The 23,420-nt window shown below is 38.5% G+C and overlaps 1 long non-coding RNA gene across 1 annotated transcript in view; it reads left to right on the top strand.

Moving 5' to 3' along the window:
• The window catches only part of LOC112586248, a 74,981-nt gene that overhangs the window by 28,762 nt on the left and 22,799 nt on the right, over positions 1-23,420 (top strand). The window contains exon 2 of the long non-coding RNA XR_006552479.2: positions 12,824-12,889. This is a non-coding gene — a long non-coding RNA (uncharacterized LOC112586248). The remainder of the gene's footprint in view (positions 1-12,823; positions 12,890-23,420) is intronic.

Genomic DNA, 23,420 nt, shown 5'->3' with positions numbered 1-23,420 from the left:
ACAATCAACTACATGTCGAAGGTGTTTCAGAGTAAGTTCTCTCTAACATTGCATTTCCTACCTTACAGCCCCTTCATGATCTAGAGACAAAAACCTTTCCATAAATACTGACTAACAGTAATAATGGAAACCTTAAACTTGTAAAATGTAGACATCTGTGGAAATGTGTGCCTTCTACTTACTTATAGATATAAAACCAAAATATACTGTGATTATTCACAACAAATGAGTTTAACACTGAATTTTTGAAACTTGAAACCCAGTTTTATTTTAAAGCAGATTGTAGGAACAAATCTAAGAGATATCAGTAGTTAAAAATTGAAAAGACCAAATCCTTTGAGTGCCACTTTAATCCCAGATCAAATGAGGACGGCTGGTCCAAGAACTATAATCGATTTCATTTAAACACATCAGAGCAGTGTCGTGATTATTTCCATACTTTGCTGAAAGAGGAGGGAATGTGTAGAACATAAATGTTCTTCTTAGAGCTAATTGTACCATGCCCAGATTGAATCAGCATTTCCAACAATTTCTGTATTTATTTTCCACGTTTTTAATACTCTTTGTCCCCCAGGGCTAGAGTTACCCAGCATAACTCGTCTTACTTTACTGCAAGAATGCGTCTACTGTTGCATAGGAAAAGATTTCTCCTCACAACAGCACTACTCATTTACATGCTCCCTTGTTCTGGAAAGAGTTGTGTGGTAGCTTGGTGTAAGGGGACATTGCAGCCATGTAATAGGAGCCTAGGTGTACTGACGCAATCTGGGTTGCAGACCTCAGAGCACATGGGGTGGGAGGGTGTGAGCAATGGCAGATCAACACTGGAACGGGCAGGACACCTCCTCCCATTCCCCTTTTCCTGACACCCTTTGAGAGCCACAGTGGGGCTGCCAAAGTCAAGGCACTGTTCAGCAGTCTGAAGAAGGAGCGCCAGTGCCGTGTTGTCAGGAAAACCAAGCTGTCTCCTCTGGAGCTGACTCAGATACTGTAAGCTCCTTTAGAAAATGAGAGCTCAACTCTCGCCTGTCATTCAGTAAGAATGGTTTCTTCAAATTCTGTCAGTCAGGAGTGATGTCAGGAATGCAAACTCAGCCCTTTCTCTGCCTGTGTGGTTACGAGACAGATGTGGAGGGAGGTCTGTGATCAAGGCAGCTCTGTGCAGAGCTGTAAATTAGAAGCTCATCTTCAGAACAGTTTCCTCAAGCTCCTAACACTGTGTGTTCCAGTGTTCTCCCTGGCAAAGCCCAACTCAGGCTTATTTCCCACCCTGTCAAAACTGACCTTGATCATTTCCCAATTCCTGGAGCCCTTCTCCCTTCCCTGTTCTCTACATAAGGCTGATTAACCTGTTTGGAAAAAAAAATTTTTTTCCCATGGCAGCACTATTTATAATAACAAAGACATAGAAATAATCCAAGTGCCCATCAACAGACGACTAGCTTAAGAAGAAGTGATATATATAATATACATATGTATATTATAGAATATCACTCAGCCATAGCAAAGAATGAAATATTGCCATTTGCAGCAACATGGATGAACCTAGAGAATATCATACTAAGTTTAAGTAAGTCAGACAGAGAAAGACAAATATTATATGATATCATACTGGATGCTTGGGGCTGGTGCACTGGGACGACCCAGAGGGATGGAATGGGGAGGGAGGAGGGAGGAGGGTTCAGGATGGGGAACACATGTATACCTGTGGCAGATTCATTTTGATATTTGGCAAAACTAATACAATTATGTAAAGTTTAAAAATAAAAAAATAAATAAAAAAATAAAAAATAATACGAATGGATCTGTATACAAAACAGAAACAGACTTATAGAAACCTAACAGGGTTACCAAAGGGGACAAGCAATAGGGGTGGGATAAATTAGAAGTATGAGATTAACAAACTGCTACACATAAAACAAGTAAATAACATTTACTGTAGAGTTCAGTGAACTATACTCAATATCTTACAATAACCCATAATGAAAAATAATCTGAAAAAGTATATATATAACTGGATCACCCTGCTCTATATCCAAAAATGACACAGCATTGTAAATCAATCACATCTCAATTAAAAATTATGTTACTTTAGCACCATCATTATCATTTTAATTCTCATGAGTTAAATATCATGTATATTTGCAAAAAAGTATTTTGAGCCTGTCATTTTTGGTATCTTAACCATAAGACTTGTGTGTGTTTGGGGTCCAATGTGAATTGTTCATGGCCCTAAAGGGACTAAAACAAACATTTATGGTCCTCCCTCCCTTTCTCCTAACCCCTCTTTTTTTTTTTAATTGAATTATAGCTGATTTGCAATGTTGTGTTAACTTCAGCAAAGTGATTCAGTTATACATACATTTTGTTTTTCGTATTCTTTCCCACTATGGTTTGTCACAGACTCTTCAGTATAGTTGTTTAGAAAATTATTAATAAAGATTTATATTCATGGTTATGTAAGCATTGGAAGGGAACTTAGAGCCTCTTTATCTTCACAGTCTCATTTTACAGATTACAGACCTTGTCTGCATGTGACCATGTAATTACATGAGAGGGGAGGGCAATAGGTTATGTTTATTACAATTACTATGAAATCATATGTAATTAAACAATTAGTTGAAATTGAAAAATGGCAGGTAGTGAGAGTTATTACTAGGGAACATTGATAGAATAGCTACCCAGAGACCTCTCTCATACCTGATATATTTTTTAAATTATTATGGCAATACAGACTGTTCTTAGCTTGCATAATCTCATTGCTACAAGTATCAAACAATTAACTAAATTCAGGGCTTACAGAAGACTCAAGTGGAAAGCTGAGTGTCAGTGTGTTAATTAATAAATAAAAAGAAACATAACTGTCAAGTAGACTGGGAAGAATCATTGATGTTGTAAAGAGTATGATATAGCTGAAATTAATAACAGTAATAATAAAATTTAAACATTAATAGAACATTATGTGCCAGGAACTGATTGATATACTTTACAAAACATGTCATCTAAGCTTCTCAACAATGTTATAAAGCAGATACTATCATTGTTCCCATTCCAGAAATAAGGAAGTCAAGAAACTTGACCATGACCATATAGCTAGTAAATGGTATAGTTGGGTTGTGAACCCAGGTAATCTGGTTTTACCCACTCTTTAATAGTGCCTTAGTAATGGTTCAGTAAGCACAAAAGAGGAACATATATTTAGACACCTGATTTACATTTTTTGGTGGTTGGAATAAGGAGCAAACCAACCCTAGTCTATCCCAGGAAGGGGGGCATTTGCCAACATCTGCAGGCATTTTCTTGAGAAACCTATATGCAGGTCAGGAAGCAATACTTAGAGCTGAACATGGAACAACAGACTGGTTCCAAATAGGAAAAGGAGTACGTCAAGGCTGTGTATTGTCACCCTGCTTATTTAACTCATATGCAGAGTACATCATGAAAAACGCTGGGCTGGAAGAAGCCCAAGCTGGAATCAAGATTGCCAGGAGAAATATCAATAACCTCAGATATGCAGATGACACCACCCTTATGGCAGAAAGTGAAGAGGAACTCAAAAGCCTCTTGATGAAAGTGCAAGAGAAGAGTGAAAAAGTTGGCTTAAAGCTCAACATTCAGTAAACGAAGATCATGGCATCTGGTCCCATCACTTCATGGCAAATAGATGGGGAAACAGTGGAAACAGTGTCAGACTTTATTTTTCTGGGCTCCAAAATCATTGCTGATGGTGATTGCAGCCATGAAATTAAAAGATGCTTACTCCTTGGAAGAAAATTTATGACCAACCTAGATAGCATATTGAAAAGCAGAGACATTACTTTGCCAACAAAGGTCCATGTAGTCAAGGCTATGGTTTTTCCTGTGGTCATGTATGGATGTGAGAGTTGGACTGTGAAGAAAGCTGAGCGCCGAAGAATTGATGCTTTTGAACTGTGGTGTTGGATAAGACTCTTGAGAGTCCCTTGGACTGCAAGGAGATCCAACCAGTCCATTCTGAAGGAGATGAGCCCTGGGATTTCTTTGGAAGGAATGATGCTAAAGCTGAAACTCCAGTGCTTTGGCCACCTCATGTGAAGAGTTGACTCATTGGAAAAGACTCTGATGCTGGGAGGGATTGGGGGCAGGAGGAGAAGGGGACCACAGAAGATGAGATGGCTGGATGGCATCACTGACTCGATGAACATGAGTCTGAGTGAACTCTGGGAGTTGGTGATGGACAGGGAGGCCTGGAGTGCTGAGATTCATGGGGTCGCAAAGAGTCAGACACTACTGAGCGACTGAACTGAACTGAACTGCAGGCGTTTTGTGTTGTCATTACTGGAAGATGAGCTACTACTGGAATCTAGTAGGAAGAGTCCTGGAACGGTGTTAAACACCCTGCAAAGCACAGGATATCTGCCAACAAAAAAGAATTACCCAGTCTAAAATGTCAGTAGTCCTGGAGCGGAGAAACCCTAGTATAAGGCAGTGGGAGCTGTATCCCACTCCACAATGGAAATCGTGCCCCATTGGGTCATTCCTGAGGGGTTCTTGGGTCCAGGTGCTCTGTTGTTTATAGCACTGCGCTTGGATGTGCATTTCAAATTTGCCTTTCTGACTTGCATTTTTCCATATTCTAAAATGGTTAATTCCCAATATATTCAATAATTTGTCTCATTAGATATAATTTAAAAAATTGTGTGCCCTTTCCATTCGCTCCCAAAGTTATTTGCAACTCTAATGCTGAAACTATCAAATTAGTTACAAATACTGAATCCATCTACATGTTTCATGTGATTTAAGCCAGAATTCTGTTTTTTCATAGGCAAAGGTCACATTTTTTTCACTGGGATTGAAAATTGAAAACAAAACTCAGAATGATCATGAGCACCTTACTAACATTTAACCTAGGATATTTCACTCATGTAATCTATTCCATGCTACTTTTTCTTATCCAGACTGCAGATAAACCTTTCTGATTAACTCAGAGCCAAATCCCAGAGAGTTTCTGAATATCATTTCTTGAAATTAGAAGAGTCTCTAGTGTGGAGCAGAGGTATCATGGTCTGGGGATTTCTGCCTCTGACCCAGAACTATGATATGAAAAAGAAATATACAGATTTGGGTGTTTTTTTAAATCCTTTTAGATACCAAAGTATGAATTCTTCTGATGAAAGCTGCTAACTTTCACTTCTCTTGTGTGTTGAAAGAGGGTGTTTATAAACAGTGCATTTTCTTGGCAAAACTCTGCTAGCCTTTGCCCTGCTTCATTTTGTACTCAAAGGTCAAATTTGCCTGTTACTCCCAATATCTCTTGACATCCTACTTTTGCATTCCAGTCCCCTATAATGAAAAGGACATATTTTTTTGGAGTGTTAGTTCTAGAAGGTCTTGTAGGTCTTCATAGAAACATTCAACTTCAGCATCTTCAGTATTGCTGGTTGGGGCATAGACTTGGATTGCTGTGATATTGAATGGATTGCCTTGGAAATGAACAGAGATTATTCTGTCATTTTTGAGATTACATCCAAGTACTTAATTTCTGACTCTTTTGTTGACTATGATGGCTACTCATTTCTTCTAAGGGATTCTTACCCACAGTAGTAGATATAATGTTCATCTAAGTTAAATTCACCCATTCCAATACATTTTCTCTTCTCTTCTCTTCAACACACAAGAGAAGACTCTACACATGGACATCACCAGATGTCAATACCAAATCAGATTGATTTTATTCTTTGCAGCCAAAGATGGAGATACTCTATACAGTCAGCAAAAACAAGACTGGGAGCTGACTGTGGGTCAGATCACGAACTCCTTATTTCCAAATTCAGATTTAATTTCCAAAAAGTAGTGGAAACCACTAGACCATTCAAGTATGACCTAATTCAAATCCTTATGATTATACAGTGGAAGTGACAAATAGATTCAAAGGATTAGTTCTGAGAGTGCCTGAAGAACTATGGATGGAGGTTCACGACATTGTACAAGAGGCAGTGATCAAGACCATTCCCAAGAAAAAGAAATGCAAAAAGGCAAAATGGTTGTCTGAGAAGACCTTACAAATAGCTGAGAAAACAGGAGAAGCCAAAGGCAAAGGAGAAAAGGAAAGATATGCCAATTTGAATGCAGAATACCAAAGAACAGCAAGGAGAGATAAGAAAGCCTTCCTCAGTGATCAATGCAAAGAAATAGAGGAAAATAATAGAATGGGAAAGACTAGAGAGCTCTTCAAGAAAATTGATACCAAGGGAACATTTCATGCAAGTTCAGTTCAGTCATGTAGTCATATCTGACTCTTCAATCCCATGGGCTTCAGCACACCAGGCTTCCCTGTCCATCACCAACTCCCAGAGCTTACTCAAACTCATGTCCATCTAGTCAGTGATGCATCCAACCATCTCTTCCTCTGTCATGCCCTTCTCCTCCTTCCTTCAATCTTTCCCAGCATCATGCAATGATGGGCACAATAAAGGACAGAAATGCTATGGACCTAAGAGAAGCAGAAGAAATTAAGAAGAGGTGGCAAGAATACACAGAAGAACTGTACAAAAAAGGTCTTCATGACCCAGATAACCATGATGGTGTGATCACTCACCTAGAGCCAGACATCCTAGAGTCCAAAGACAAGTAGGCCTTAGGAAGCATCACTGTGAACAAAGCTAGTGGAGGTGGTGGAATTCCGGTTGAGCTAAATCCTAAAAGATGATGCTGTGAAAGTGCTGCACTCAACATGCCAGCAAATTTGGAAAACTCAGCAGTGGCCACAGGACAGGAAAAGTTCAGTTTTCATTCCAATCCCAAAGAAAGGCAATGCCAAAGAATGCTCAAACTACTGCACAATTGCACTCATCTCGCATGCTAGTAAAGTAATGCTCAAAATTCTCCAAGACAGGCTTCAACAGTATGTGAAGCGTGAACTTCCAGATGTTCAAGTTGGATTTAGAAAAGGCAGAGGAACCAGAGATCAAATTTCCAACATCCTTTGGATCATAAAGAAAGCAAGAGAGTTCCCGAAAAACATCTATTTCTGCTTTATTGACTATGCCCAAGCCTTTGACTGTGTGGATCACAAGAAATGTGAAAAATTCTTAAAGAGATGGGAATACTAAACCACCTTACCTGCCTCCTGAGAAATCCATGTGCAGGTCAAGAAGCAACAATTAGAACTGGACATGGACAAAAGACTGGTTCCAAATAGGGAAAGGAGTACATCAAGACTGTGTATTGTCACCCTGCTTATTTAATTATATGCAAAGTACATCATGTGAAATGCCAGGCTGGATGAAGCACAAGCTGGATTCAGGATTGCTGGGAGAAATATCAATAACCTCAGATATGCAGATGACACCACTCTTATGGCAGAAAGTGAAGAAGAACTAAAGAGCCTCTTGATTAAAGTGAAAGAGGAGAGTAAAAAAGTTGGCTTACAACTCAACATTCAGACAACTAAGATCATGGCATTCAGTCCTATCACTTCATGGCAAATAGATGGGGAAACAATGCAAACAGTTACAGACTTTATATTTTGGGCGCTCTAAAATCACTGGTGACTGCAGCCATGAAAGTAAAAGACACTTGGTCCTTGGAAGAAAAGCTATGACCAACCTAGAGAGCATATTAAAAAGCAGGGACATTACCTTGCCAGCAAAGGTCCATCTAGTCAAAGCTATGGTTTTTCCAGTAGTGTTGTATGTATATGAGAGTTGGACCATAAAGAAAGCTTAGTGCCAAAGATTTGATGCTTTTGAACTGTTGTGTCGGAGAAGACTCTTAAGAGTCCCTTGAACTACAAGGAGATCAACCAGTCATCCTAAGGAAAATCAGTCCTGAATGTTCATTGGAAGGACTGATGCTGAAACTCCAATACTTTGGCCACCTGATGCAAAGAACTGACTCCTTGGAAAAGACCCTGATGCTGGGAAAGATTGAAGGCAGGAACGGAAGGGGATGGCAGAGGATGAGATGGTTGGATAGCATCACTGACTCAATGGACATGAGTTTTAGCAAGCCCCGGGAGTTGGTGATGGACAGGGAAGCCTGGCATGCTGCAGTGCATGGGGTCACAAAGAGTCAGACACAACTGAGCGACTGAACTGAACTTTCCTAGCAAACACAAGCTTGTTACCAAGTTTTCTATGGGTTTTATTTAAGTGGAACTCGGGTGTCAAGGCTGTTTGACTTATATACTGGTTTACAATATCGTAGTCTTACATTTGTATAATATGTTTATATTTCTTAAGTTCTATTTTATTTAATTTCTATCATAATCCTTGGAAATAGGTATGAATTACCATCTGTATTTTCATATGTTTTCCTTATAAGCATATTTAAAGAACTCAGAAATACAAGAGTAAAACATAACACCAATCAGAGATATCACATTAGCTACTGGTTACATATGCAATGTGTGTGATAGTGTGTTAGTTGCTTAGTTGTGTCTGACTCTTTGGGACCCAATGAATTGTAACCCACCAGGCTTCCCTGGGCTTTCCTGGTGGCTCAGACAGTAAAGAATCTGCCTGCAATGCGGGAGACCCAGGTTCAATCCCTGGGTCGGGATGATCCCCTGGAGAAGGGAATGGCAACATGCTGCAGCATTCTTGCCTGGAGAATCCCATGGACAGAGGAGCCTGATGGGCTACAGTCCATGTGGTCGCAAAGAGTCGGACACGACTGAGCGACTCCCACACACAAACACACAGGCTCCTCTGTCCATGGACTTCTCTAGGCAATAATACTGGAGTGTGTTTCCATTCCCCTCTCCAGAGGCTTCCTTCCATTCCCTTCTCCAGTGGCTTCCAGCAACTAAATTTTTCACATTTTCACATATGCAATACTTTGTATTTTTAGCAAAAGTGAAGTCAAATGAATATAATTAATTGTAGCATATCTTTACTTAATAATATACAGTCTCTTTCCTATGTCAATATTAATTTTCTATTCAATTTATTGAATAGATGTTTAGTATCCTATTGTAGGGACTTACTTATATTGATTTAGCCAATCCCTTAATGAAGAACAGTTGATTTTTGGTACAGCTTGTCTTTCATTTAAAGAAATGTAATTATGAACCAATACTTTATGCATACATTTTTATGTATTTGTCTTGTTTCTTCGGTTTCTTATGTTTAAAATTAAGACCAGTTACCAAATTGCACTGAGAAAAGACTTAATCAAGAGTCTTAGCTGTTTTTGGTTCATCTCTTTATTCCCTTTCTAATACTAGAAATTATTAATCATGTAAATATTGGCCAATTGATATTTCCTATTACTTATCTTTTTCTTAATAATGTTGAACAACACTTCTTTTTTTATAGGCAGTCTACACTTACACTTTTTGAAATTAACTTCCTAATCATTCCCAAATTTCTTCAGATTTTTCTTTCCCATTAATTTGATTTGTTTTCTTGACTGGTTTACAGGAGTTCTTTGTATCTTGCTGTGCTATCCTTAGTTGCTCAGTCATGTCCAACTCTTTGTGACCCCATGGACTGTAGCCCTCCAGGCTCTTCTGTCCATGGGGATTCTCCAAGCAAGAATACTGGGGTGGGTTTCCGTTCCCTCCTCCAGAGGATCTTTGCAACCCAGGGATTGAACCCAGGTCTCCTGCATTGCGGGCAGATTTTTATTGTCTGAGCCACCTGAGAAACCCAAGAATACTGGAGTGGATAGCCTATGCCTTCTCTAGGGGAATCTTCCTGACCCAGGAATTGAACTGGGGTCTCCAGCATTGCAGGTGGATTCTTTACCAGCTGAGCTACCAGGGAAGCCCCTTTATATCTTAGGGATAGTAAAATCTTTCTTATTATATGTTTCTAATAGCATCTTTGTCTTATAGAAAACAAGTAAGGTTTGAGGGGGTTAACTTAGGTATCCAAGGTACAAGTGTCAAAATCTTGACTAAATGCTAGATCTGATGCTATTTTTTTTAACTCACCTTTGTCATTGTCTTTCTTAAATGAAGCAATTAGAAATACAATAGTTGCAAGAATAATTGCATTTTGAGGATGAATTCCTCCTGAGATATTTTTAGAGTGATTACTAGAATAATTATATGCTGCCCTATGGGAAACTAATATTTCTTGCTTTCTCCTGAAGACCATGTGCCTGATATAATTCCTGACACATAGTAGACATCCTATAAATATTTGTGAATGGATGAATTAGTATGCTGTATCCTGTGGTTTGAGAGATAAAAGACACAGTCTCCTCATTCAAAGAACTCCCAGTCTTGTGGAGGTGACGGATGAAAGATAGACAAAATGATCCAATATGGGATGCATGCTATCATGGAAATGAGCACACAGTCAATATGATACCTAAGTGAAAGTTAGAAATAATTGACAATGACTCTCAAATCCCCTTCTGCACATATATTAGCTAAGAGCACACTGTCTTACAATGTGACATTTTTCTTTAGAGAAAAGTAATGAAGTAATAAAAAGCACAGAGTCTTTAGAGTCAGATGCAGCTGAACTTAAGGTCTAGCTGTACTACTTTCTATCTGAATAAGATCCCTTCTGTGAACCTGAACATTTTTACCTATTGACATCAATTTGTTGTTTAGTCGCTAAGTCGTGTCTGACTCTTTTGCCACCCATGGACTGTAGCACACTAGGCTCCTCTGTCCATGGGATTTCCCAGGCAAGAATACTGGAGAGGGTTGCCATTTCCTTCTCCACAGAATCTTCCTGACCCAGGGATTGAATCAGTGTCTCCTGCATTGGCAGGCAGCTTCTTTACCACTGAACCACCAGGGAGGCCCTTGATATCAATAACAACGTCTATATCCTAGGTTATTAGGAGGACTAAACGACAATATATTCAAATGGCTTAGCTCTTAAAAAATGCTCTAGAGACACTGATTCTTTCACCTGTTCCTCAAACACATTGTGTTAAAAATCACCCATTTGAAAGGTAACCTGCTGCTTTATGTCAAAGTTTATACCTTTTAAAAAACTATTAATAGTTCATTATCTTATATTGGTCTCTTCTTAGCAGAACTTTGGACAGTCTGCAACAGACTTTTACCATGAGACTTCTGTCTTGCACAGAACAATTTAGAGACATAAAGTATATACTAAGAGTTTAAATTCTTCAAAAATATAAATAGTCTGTGACTTTGATGTTCCCAAGAACGTTCAGTTCAGTTCAGTCGCTCAGTTGTGTCTGACTATTTGTCACCCCATGAATCGCAGCACGCCAGGCCTCCCTGACCATCATCAACTCCTGGAGTTCACTCAGACTTACGTCCATCGAGTCAGTGATATCATCCAGCCATCTCATCCTCTGTCATCCCCTTCTCCTCGTGCCCCCAATCCCTCCCAGCACCAGAGTCTTTTTCAATGAGTCAACTCTTCACATGAGGTGGCCAAAGTACTGGAGTTTCAGCTTTAGCATCATTCCTTCCAAAGAAATCCCAGGGCTCATCTCCTTCAGAATGGACTGGTTGGATCTCCTTGCAGTCCAAGGGACTCTCAAGAGTCTTCTCCAACACCACAGTTCAAAAGCATCAATTCTTCGGCGCTCAGCTTTCTTCACAGTCCAACTCTCACATCCATACATGACCACTGGAAAAACCATAGCCTTGACTACATGGACCTTTGTTGGCAAAGTAATGTCTCTGCTTTTCAATATGCTATCTAGGTTGGTCACAACTTTTCTTCCAAGGAGTAAGCGTCTTTTAATTTCATAGCTGTAGTCACCATCTGCAGTGATTTTGGAACCCAAAAAAATAAAGTCTGACACTGTTTCCACTGTTTCCCCATCTGTTTGCCATGAAGTGATGGGACCAGATGCCATGATCTTCGTTTACTGAATGTTGAGCTTTAAGCCAACTTTTTCACTCTCCACTTTCACTTTCATCAAGAGGCTTTTGAATTCCTCTTCACTTTCTGCCATAAGGGTGGTATCATCTGCATATCTGAGGTTATTGATATTTCTCCTGGCAATCTTGCCTTGGAATACGGAATGAAGCAGGGCAAAGACTAATAGAGTTTTGCCAAGAAAATGCACTGGTCATAGCAAACACACTCTTCCAACAACACAAGAGAAGACTCTATACATGCACATCACCAGATGGTCAACACCAAAATCAGATTGATTATATTCTTTGCAGCCAAAGATGGAGAAGCTGTATACAGTCAACAAAAACAAGACCAGGAGCTGACTATGGCTCAGATCATGAACTCCTTATTGCCAAATTTAGACTGAAATTGAAGAAAGTAGGGAAAACCACTAGACCATTCAGGTATGACCTAAATCAAATCCCTTATGATTATACAGTGGAAGTGAGAAATAGATTTAAGGGCCTAGATCTGATAGATAGAGTGCCTGATGAACTATCGTCAGAGGTTCGTGACATTGTACAGGAGACAGGGATCAAGACCATCCCCATGGAAAAGAAATGCAAAAAAGCAAAATGGCTATCTGAGGAGGACTTACAAATAGCTGTGAAAATAAGAGAAGTTAAAAGCAAAGGAGAAAAGGAAAGATATAAGCATCTGAATGCAGAGTTCCAAAGAATAGCAAGAAGAGATAAAAAAGCCTTCCCAAGAACGTAGAAAGCATTAAATAATAACATAAAATACTGAAACGTTGTTTAATGAAAGCTATGCTAATGCTGAAGAGATGGATTTCAATAAAGATTACATGATATTGCATTGCCTGTTCTTAAAAATCATAACCTGACTTTCTAAGTGGGTGATTGAGATATATTCTTTTTTTAAAAAAAATACAACTTTAAAACTGGTACATTTATTTCTAAAACATCAGTGCATTTCTGTGGTCACCAAAACAATCATTATTAATGTATTAATTCATTTTTCTCCTTCATCTCTAGGAAAAAGAGAATTACAAAGCCTTCTGACTCTGACCCACTGCTTGCTGAACACAGCATGCAATTAAGGTACAAATGGATACAACAAATTATGCTATTTATTTGTTTATACTTCTCATTCCAGACAAGATTTTAGACAGCTTACTGTTCATTATGATAGAGAATGCCTAGGAACAATTCGATCTTAGTTTGTTCAGCCTGTTTAAAATGTGAGCTCTGGAAGGAAGGGGCCATCCTCCTGAGGTGCCATGTATATGCTAGTGGATGCTCAAGAGGAAGATTTTCATCAGCAAAGATTGGGAATGTTTGAGTGTTAGTCATTCAGTCGTGTCTGACTCTGTGCAACCCCCTGGACTGTCCATGGAATTCTCCAGACAAGAATACTGGAGTGGATTGCCATACCAGAAATATTGAGTGAGAGAAACAAAAATTTAGACTAAAAACAAATATCTTTGATATTCAAGAGCTGTGTGAACTTTTAAATTTTATTCTTGTAAGAGCCATGGCACACTCCACCCTCTGCTAATTGACATTATATGTTCCTGTTTCCTTCTCTAGCCGGTATTAGGTATGTTGTATTGGGTTCAGATGTAGTTGTCCCTTTGACTCAGTGGCATAATGAGCTACCTTCTGGTGTAGGGTGAGGCCCTCTGAAGAAAGTAGAGGGTTTTATTATCAATCACTAAAGAAAGAGGCCAGTTTCAGAACTTGGATGACTAACCTGGACAGGAGGGAGCAGAGACACCAGACACGTGACACCAGAACACCCTCTGTTCTGGATCACTCCCTCAGGGTCTAGATGACAGGAGAGTGGAGGGCCAGGCTGGACATAGATCGTGATGGGCTCTTGGAACCTCAGGTCCTAAACTTACAGACAGACCCTATTTACTAGTATACTAGTCTCTCAGTTTATTTCTTCCCTCTATTTTTTTCTAAGATGAATGTTCTTGATTTGGGTACACTATGCAGAATATTTAACCACTGGCAATTCACAGAAGCTTGTTTGCATTGAAATCTCATGTATATCCTGCCATGAGAGTGTGACAAGATGGCCCTTGGAGGCCTATGTTCACATTTCCCAATTATTCTAACTTCACAAGGAGCTGGTAGCCTTCCTCCTTTGGTACCTGATAGCAACTGATATCTAACTAATAAGATCTCTTCTTATTTTTATCACTTTTCCAGGAAAATTTGGACAACTCTTATCTATTTTATCAATTACATATGCTTCATGCTGTCAATCAAAAGAGAAATTTCAATAATGCTACTTTTAGCAAGTTTACTGAGTGTTTCTAAAATCACTAGTTGACTAATTTAATGGTAGAATAAAGATGATTTTAAGGGAAAAGCTATCCCTGGAAGAAAAGCTATGACCAACCTAGACAGCATATTAAAAAGCAGAGACATTACTTTGCTAATAAAGGTCCATCTAGTCAAAGCTATGGTTTTTCCAGTAGTCATGTATGGATGTGAGAGTTGGACCATAAAGAAAGCTGAACACTGAAGAATTGATGCTTTTGAACTGTGGTGCTAGAGAAGACTCTTGAGAGTCCCTTGGACTGCAAGGAAATCAAACCAGTCAATCCTAAAGGAAATCAGTACTGAATATTCATTGGAAGGACTGATGCTGAAGCTGAAACTCCAATACTTTGGCCACCTGATGTGAAGAGCTGACTCATTAGAAAAGATCCTGGGATACTGGAAAAGATTGAAGGCAGGAGGAGAAGGGGACGACAGAGGATGAGATGGTTGGATGGCATCACCGACTTGATGGACATGAGTTTTAGCAAGCCCTGAGAGTTGTTGATGGACAGGGAAGCCTGGCATGCTGCAGTGCATGGGGTCACAAAGACTCAGACATGATTGAGTGGCTGAACTAAACTGATAATCTTTTCATTTAAACTGAACTAGTATAATCAAATATTCCATAATGTTTTGTTAAGCTTCAGAAGCCTGATTCTTCAGATTATCTTCTTCTTTACTAGAGGAGAATTATTTTGGATTTCTTTCCCTAATACAGTGTGATTAAAGAGCGACAACAGGATCTAGAGCTAAAGATATATTTCTACAATTGTATTTTCAAATATAAAAATATGGCAGGCTATCTTTTCTTGCCTCTGAAATATTTTTCCTCAGGAAATTCCATTTTATGGTTCAGACTAATTTAATTGACAATCGCCTCAACGCCTCAAATTTGTGAATACTGTGCTGATATTTATGAAACAAGATAATATTATGAAACTTTCCTTCAAAAAGAAGTTAGAAACTTCTTATGATTCTTTTATTTGAAGGCAACAAAATGCATTCCTCTCATGATATAAAATGAAAAAAACTCAATTACTGAAGCAAATGACAAGGTTTTCTCTATAATTCTGATAAAGAGTTTCAGAAGTAGAAATAGAATATAACATTTCTTTTTCTTGAACTATTACCAAAAAATAGTACAAAGAAATATAAAAAAGTAATAAATCATAATGCAATCATTCAAAACAGTGCAGAGACTGTTTATCCATATGTACATTTTCCTCTCTTATTCAGAATCAAAAGCTGCAGTATGAAAATTATCTTTTCCTCATATTTTATTTGTCTTTCTTGCATCTCACCTGGAATCCCTTTTTCGTGAATTAAAAAGGTAGATAAGAATGGAAAGGGGGCTTCCTTTGTGTCTCAGCAGTAAAGAATCCTCCTGCAATGCAGGAGACCCAGGTTTCATCCTTGGGTGGGGAAAATCCCCTGGAGAAAATACGGCAACCCACTCCAGTATTCTTGCCTGGGAAATCCCATGAACAGAGGAGCCTGGCAGGCTACAGTCCACCAGGTCACAAAAGAGTCAGACATGACTTAGTGACTAAACAAAATAAAGAATGGAAAAGAGCCAAATTTCAATATATAGCATTTGTCTTATCCCAGATACTAACAAGAGTTAGTTAGTAGTTAGTAGTAGTTAGTTAGTAGTGTTGCAAAAACTTCTGAAAACTTTGCAAGAGAAACTCTCAAAAGTCAAGTACAAAGAGAAATACAGCCAAAAATTAAGAGCTCAGTGACCTGGAAGACAGTATCAAGTTGTCTGCATATATGCAGTTTGAGTCCCAGGAGATGAAGTGGGAGAAAGGGAGTCATAAAAATGTATCTGCAGAAATAATGAAAAGCTAGAAATAAATTTCTAAATTTTATGAAATCTATAAACCCACAAATCCAAGAAACTCACCAAACGTCAAGAAGAGTATCTTTTAGTGATAAAAAGAAAAAATTTAAAACATCCAGAAAAAATGGTATATTACATGTAGAAGCATAAAGGAAATAATGACCACAGACGTTACATCAGAAACCATACAAGCCAGAAACATAATATCATTCAAGCCCTGAAGGAAACTGTCAAATCATAATTCTATTCCTACAGTTTCTTACAAAGTTTAATAGTTTTACCATATGATCCATCAATCATGATGCTAGATATAAATGTTTGACTCAACCCAATTGAGTCAAACATTTGTATCAACATAAAAACCTGCTCACCAGTACTTACAGCAGCTTTATTCATAAGCACCTAAGCCTGGAAGAAACCAAGATGCTCTTTAATAGATGAATGGATAACCAAACTGTGATACATCCAGTGGAATATTATTTATAGCTATTTATTTAGACAAAAAGAAATAATTTATCAAGCCATGGAAGAAACTTAAATGCATATTGTTAAGTGAAAAAAGCCAATCTTAAAGACTACATACTGAATTATTGCAACTACATGATATTCTGAAAAAGGCAGAACTATAAAGACAGTGAAATGATCAGTGTTTGCTAGGTGTTTTATGAGTAGGGTGGGCTTCCCTTGTGGCTCAGATGGTAATGCGTCTGTCTACAATGCGGGAGACCCAGGTTCGATCCCTGGGTCAGGGAGATCCTCTGCAGAAGGAAATAGCAACCCACTCCAGTACTCTTGCCTGGAAAATCCCATGGACGGAGGAGCCCGGTAGGCTACAGTCTATGCGGTCACAAAGAGTCAGACATGACTGAGCGACTTCACTTCACTTATGAGTAGGGGAGGGTAGACTAAGGATGAATAGGTAACCTAAGCATAGGATGGGGAAACTGTTTTGTGTGACACTATAATGGCAGATACAAAACATTATGCACTTGTTAAAACCCATAAAACTGTATAACACAGAAGTGGCCCTTTACGTTGGCTCTTTACGTAAATTATGGACTTTGGGAGTGATAGCATATCAATATTGCTTTATTAGTTGTAATGAATGTACCACTAATGCAAACTGTTAATATTAAGGACAGCTGTATATTGGGGGGCATATATGAGAATTCTCCATACAATATGCTTTTACTTTAAATACATTTCAAAACTACATGGAAATGAAATTTATAGGTTCACTGCACTAGAATGGAAAAGATAAGGATAATGACTCCCTTTAAAGTTTAATAGAACTTTTCCATAAACCCACTAGAGTATGATTTCTATGCTTAATTTGATTATAGACCCAAAATCTTTGAAAATCATTTACCTGTTAGATTTTTCTATGATAAAAATTTTTGGTGATCTATACTTTTCACATGTAAAATATCATGTATGAAATGAGTTGCCAGTCCAGGTTCGATGCACGATACTGGATGCTTGGGGCTGGTGCACTGGGACGACCCAGAGGGATGGAATGGGGAGGGAGGAGGGAGGAGGGTTCAGGATGGGGAACACATGTATACCTGTGGCGGATTAATTTTGATATTTGGCAAATCTAATACAGTTATGTAAAGTTTAAAAATAAAATAAAAAAAAAAGTTTTTTGGTGATCTATACTTTTCAAAAATTTAAAAAAAAAAAAACCCACAAAATAAGAAACTTCTATTGACACTTACTCCTCGGAAGGAAAGTTATGACCAACCTAGATAGCATATTCAAAAGCAGAGACATTACTTTGCCAACAAAGGTCCGTCTAGTCAAGGCTATGGTTTTTCTAGTGGTCATGTATGGATGTGAGAGTTGGACTGTGAAGAAAGGTGAGTGCCGAAGAATTGATGCTTTTGAACTGAGGTGTTGGAGAAGACTCTTGCGAGTCCCTTGGACTGCAAGGAGATCCAACCAGTCCATTCTGAAGGAGATCAGCCCTGGGATTTCTTTGGAAGGAATGATGCTAAAGCTGAAACTCCAGTACTTTGGCCACCTCATGCGAAGAGTTGACTCATTGGAAAAGACTCTGATGCTGAGAGGGATTGGGGGCAGGAGGAGAAGGGGACGACAGAGGATAAGATGGCTGGATGGCATCACTGACTCGATGGACATGAGTCTGAGTGAACTCCGGGAGTTGGTGATGGACAGGGAGGCCTGGCATGCTGCGATTCATGGGATTGCAAAGAGCTGGACACGACTGAGTGACTGAACTTAACTGAACTGATTCTTTGAAAGATTCTATAAAGAAAATGAAAAGCAATCTGTAAAGATTTTTTAATCTGATAGGAATATAAGAAAAACTGAGGAGTAGTCTCAGACTTAAAATAATGGCTGGATGAAAAAACAAACCCCAGCACATGGAGCTTTAACCTTCAAGTCTGGAAAGCAAAGGCACTCTAGCTATTAGAAAGTGTGATGATTTATATAGATATAGACAAACTTAGGAAAAAACTCTCCAGTACTCCATCACCCTTTTGATTAAACTGAGTTCTGGCTTTTTATAAATAATAATAGTAAATTCAACAATATAAATCATAAACAATAAATCATAAATAGGAAAAGGAGTATGTCAAAGCTGTATATTGTCACCCTGCTTATTTAACTCATATGCAGAGTACATCATGAAAAACGCTGGGCTGGAAGAAGCACAAGCTGGAATCAAGATTGCCAGGAGAAATATCAATAACCTCAGATATGCAGATGACACCACCCTTATGGCAGAAAGTGAAGAGGAACTCAAAAGCCTCTTGATGAACGTGAAAGAGGAGAGTGAAAAAGTTGGCTTAAAGCTCAACATTCAGAAAACGAAGATCATGGCATCCGGTCCCATCACTTCATGGCAAATAAATGGGGAAACAGTGGAAACAGTGTCAGACTTTATTTTTCTGGGCTCCAAAATCACTGCAGATGGTGATTGCAGCCATGAAATTAAAAGACACTTACTCCTTGGAAGATAAGTTATGACCAACTTAGATAGCATATTGAAAAGCAGAGACATTACTTTGCCAACAAAGGTCTGTCTAGTCAAGGCTATGGTTTTCCAGTAGTCATGTATGGATGTGAGAGTTGGACTGTGAAGAAAGCTGAGTGCCAAAGAATTGATGCTTTTGAAGTGTGGTGTTGGAGAAGACTCTTGAGAGTCCCTTGGACTGCAAGGAGATCCAACCAGTCCATTCTAAAGAAGATCAGTCCTGCATGTTCTTTGGAAGGAATGATGCTAAAGCTGAAACTCCAGTACTTTGGCCACCTCATGTGAAGAGTTGACTCATTGGAAAAGACTCTGATGCTGGGAGGGATTGGGGGCAGGAGGAGAAGGGGACGACAGAGGTTGAGATGGTTGGATGGCATCACTGACTCGATGGACATGAGTTTGAGTGAACTCCAGGAGTTGGTGATGGACAGGGAGGCCTGGCATGCTGCGATTCATGGGGTCGCAAAGAGTCGGACACAACTGAGCAACTGAACTGAACTGAACTAAATTGAATCTGTATAGTTACTTGAAACAGGTACTATTCTAATGATTTAAATGCATGCTTGCCTTAACCAATTTTATTCCTACAATTTTATAAAATACCCACTATATTATTGCACCTATTTTGTGGATGAGAAATGGAACTTTATTTTAAATTAGAACAGAAGGCTTGAATTAACATATACACACTACTATATATAAATAGGTAACCAACAAGACCTACTGTACAGTGTAGGGAACTATACTCAGTATTTTGTAATAAACTACAATGGAAAAGAATCTGAATCACTGTACACCTAAAACTGCCTTGATACTGTAAATCATCTATGCTTCAATTAAAAAAAGAAGTGGAGCTTTAGAGATGTTCTATAATGTGTCTAAGAAACACATTGATAAAAGTAGTAGAGCTGTCTTTCAAGACTAGGATGGCTGAGCCTGAACCCACTGTCTCTAAATGACAGTGCATTGCTACCATTTCTTATCTTAAATGATCAGGCTTGCTCACTTGAGACACTAAGTGGTTGAAATAGAGAGTTTATTTTTTAATTTTTATTTTATACTAGAATATAGTTGATTTACAATGTTGTGTTAATTTCAGGTGTACAACAAAAAAATTCAGTTACACATTTCAGTTCAGTTCAGTTACTCAGTCCTGTCCGACTCTTTGTGACCCATGGACTGCAGCAAGCCAGACCTCCTTGACCATCACCAACTCCCGGAGCTTGCTAAAACTCATGTCCATTGAGTCAGTGATGCCATCCAACCATCTCATCCTCTGTCGTCCCCTTCTCCTCCTGCGTTCACTCTTTCCCAGCATCAGGGTCTTTTCCAAGGAGTCAGTTCTTCACATCAGGTAGCCAAAGTATCGGAGTTTCAGCTTCAGCATCAGTCCTTCCAATGAATATTCAGTACTGATTTCCTTTAGGATTGACTAGTTTGATCTCCTTGCAGTCCAAGGGACTCTCAAGGGTCTTCTCCAACACCACAGTTCAAAAGCATCAATTCTTTGGCACTCAGCTTTCTTCACAGTCCAACTCTCACATCCATACATGACCACTGGAAAAACCATAGCTTTGACTATATGAACCTTTGTTGGCAAAGTAATGTCTCTGCTTTTTAATATACTGTCTAGGTTGGTCATAGCTTTTCTTCCAAGGAGCAAGTGTCTTTTAATTTCCTGGCTGAAATCACCATTTGCAGTGATTTTGGAGCCCAGAAAAATAAAGTCTGTCACTGTTTCCATTGTTTCCCCATCTGTTTGCCATGAAGTGATGGGACCAGATGTCATAATCTTCATTTTTTGAATGTTGAGTTTTACACCAGCTTTTTCACTCTCTTCTCTCACTTGCATCAAGAGGCTCTTCAGTTCCTCTTCACTTTCTGCCATAAGAGTGGTATCATCTGCATATCTGAGGTTATTGATATTTCTCCCAGCAATCTTGATTCCAGCTTGTGCTCCATCCAGCCTGGCATTTGGCATGATGTACTCTGCAAAGAAGTTAAATAAGCATGGTAACAATATACAGCCTTGACATACTCCTTTGACAATTTGGAACCAGTCTGTTGTTCCATGTCCAGTTCTAACTGTTGCTTCTTGACCTGCATACAGATTTCTCAGGAGACAGGTCAGGTGGTCTGGTATTCTCACTTCCTGAAGAATTTTCCTCAGTTTGTTGGGATCCACACAGTCAAAGGCTTTGGGGTAGTCATTAAAGCAGAAGTAGATGTTTTTCTGGATCTCTTGCTTTTTCTATGATCCGAAGGATGTTGGCAATTTGATCTCTGGTTCCTCTGCCTTTTCTAAATCCAGCTTGAACAACTGGCATTTATACATTTACATGTATCTATTCTTTTTCAAGTTCTTTTCCCATTTAGGTTATTACAGAGTATTGAATAGAGTTCTCTGTGCTATACATTAGTCCTTGTTGGTTATCTATTTTAAGTGTATCAGTCTGTACAGTCCTAAATCCCAATTTATCCCTTCCCCTACTTTTCCCCACTGGTAACCATAAATTTGTCCTTCAAGTTTGCGAGTCTGTTTCTGTTTTGTAAATAAGTTTATCTGTATCATTTTTTAAGATTCCGCATATAAGCAGTATCATATGATATTTGTCTTCTCTGATCTTACTTCACTTATTACGATAATCTCCAGGTCCATCCATGTTGCTGGAAATGCCATAACTTCATTCTTTTAATGGCTCAGTAATATTCTATTGTGTATATATACCACATCTTCTTTAGCAATTCATCTTTCATGTACATGTACATCTTTCATTCATGTACATTTAGGTTGCTTCCATGTCTTGGCTATTGTAAACAGCACTGCAATGAACATTTGGGTGCATGTATCTTTTAGAAAAGTGTTTTTCTCTGAATATATGCCCAGGAGTATTATTGCAGGATCATATGGTAGCTCTATTTTCGATTTCTTAAGGAACCAGCATACTATTCATCATAGTGGCTGTACCAGTTTACATTTCCACCAACAGTGTAGGAGGGTAACCTTTCCTCCACACCACCAGTATTTATCATTGGTAGGTTTTTTGATGATGGCCATTCTGACTGGTATGAGGTTATAGCTCAGTGTAATTTTGATTTGCATTTCTTTAATAATTTGTGATATTGAGTATATTTCATGTGCCTCTTGGCCATCTATCTGTATGTCTTCTTTGGAGAAATGCCTCTTTAGATCTTCTGTCAATTTTTGATTAGGTTTTTTGTTTTCTTTAATATTAAACCACATGACCTGTTTGTATTTTTTGGAGACTATCCCTCATCAGTTGCTTCACTTGCAAATATTCCTACCATTCTGTGGTTTGTTTTCCCATTTTGTTTATGGTTTCCCTTAATATGCAAAAATTTTCAAGTTTAATTAGGCCCAATTTATTTTTGTTTTTATTTACAATACACTCTAGGTGATCGATTGAAAAAGATGTTACTTCGATTTATGTTGAAGAGTATTTCTGCCTATATTTTCCTCTCAGAGTTTATAGTATCTGGTCTCGCATTTAGTGAGGTCTCTCTTTAATTCATTTTGAGTTTATTCTTGTGTTGTAAAAAGAATGTTCTAAAGTCATTTTTTTACATGTTGCTGTCCAGTTTTTCTAGGATCATTTATTGAAGAGACTGTCTTTTCTCCATTGTATACTCTTGCCTCTTTTGTAGTAGATAAATTGACCATAGGTACACAGGTTTATTTCTGGGCTTTCTGTCATATTCCCTTGATCTATATTTCTGTTTTTGTGTCAGTACCATACTGTCCTGATGACAGCACCTTTGTAGTATGACTGTGGCTTTTAAGTCTGAGAGCCTGATTCCTCCAGCTCTGTTTTTCTTTCTCAAGATTGCATTGACTATTCAGGGTCTTTTGTTTTGCCATGTAAATTTTAAAATTTGTTTGTTCTAGTTCTGTGAAAAATGCCATGGTAATTTGATAGGAACACAACAAACACACATTAATTGTTTTGGGAAATGGTGTTCAGGATTACTTTTGGTTTTCGTTTTTAATCCTGGTTCTTAAGCCAGGATTTCCTCTAAAGCGTCATTGGTTAAAAAGTGTTAACTGATTGATTGGGCAGCTTTCTCACATGCACACAGTGAACAATATGCAGTGAAGACTTGGGGACTTGTTACAGAATCCTGGAACTGTTTTTCTGTGCAACTCTCTCCGCTTCAGTATTCCACTCTACAAATGTGATCACACTGGCCACCATGGGCTGAAGTTCAATTTCTGAATATCGGTCTGTCCTATATTTTGTCTAGTTTTAGTTGTTCCAAGTGGAAATATAAATTCATTTCCTGTCCAGAACCACTAATATTTTTATTTTGTTTTGTCTAAATGCCTTGGCATATTCCATTGACTACAAATTGGGAAGGGCATTGTTTTATTATAAATGCTACACTGAAGTAAGCAAAGAACATTGTGAAATCTGGATTAAAAGAGTATGTGTGGG

This window comes from Bubalus bubalis, chromosome 7, assembly GCF_019923935.1.
Source record: "Bubalus bubalis isolate 160015118507 breed Murrah chromosome 7, NDDB_SH_1, whole genome shotgun sequence".
NCBI lineage: Eukaryota > Metazoa > Chordata > Mammalia > Artiodactyla > Bovidae > Bubalus > Bubalus bubalis.
Note: the sequence above shows the minus strand (reverse complement) of the source record. Positions and strands in the feature narration are given on the sequence as shown.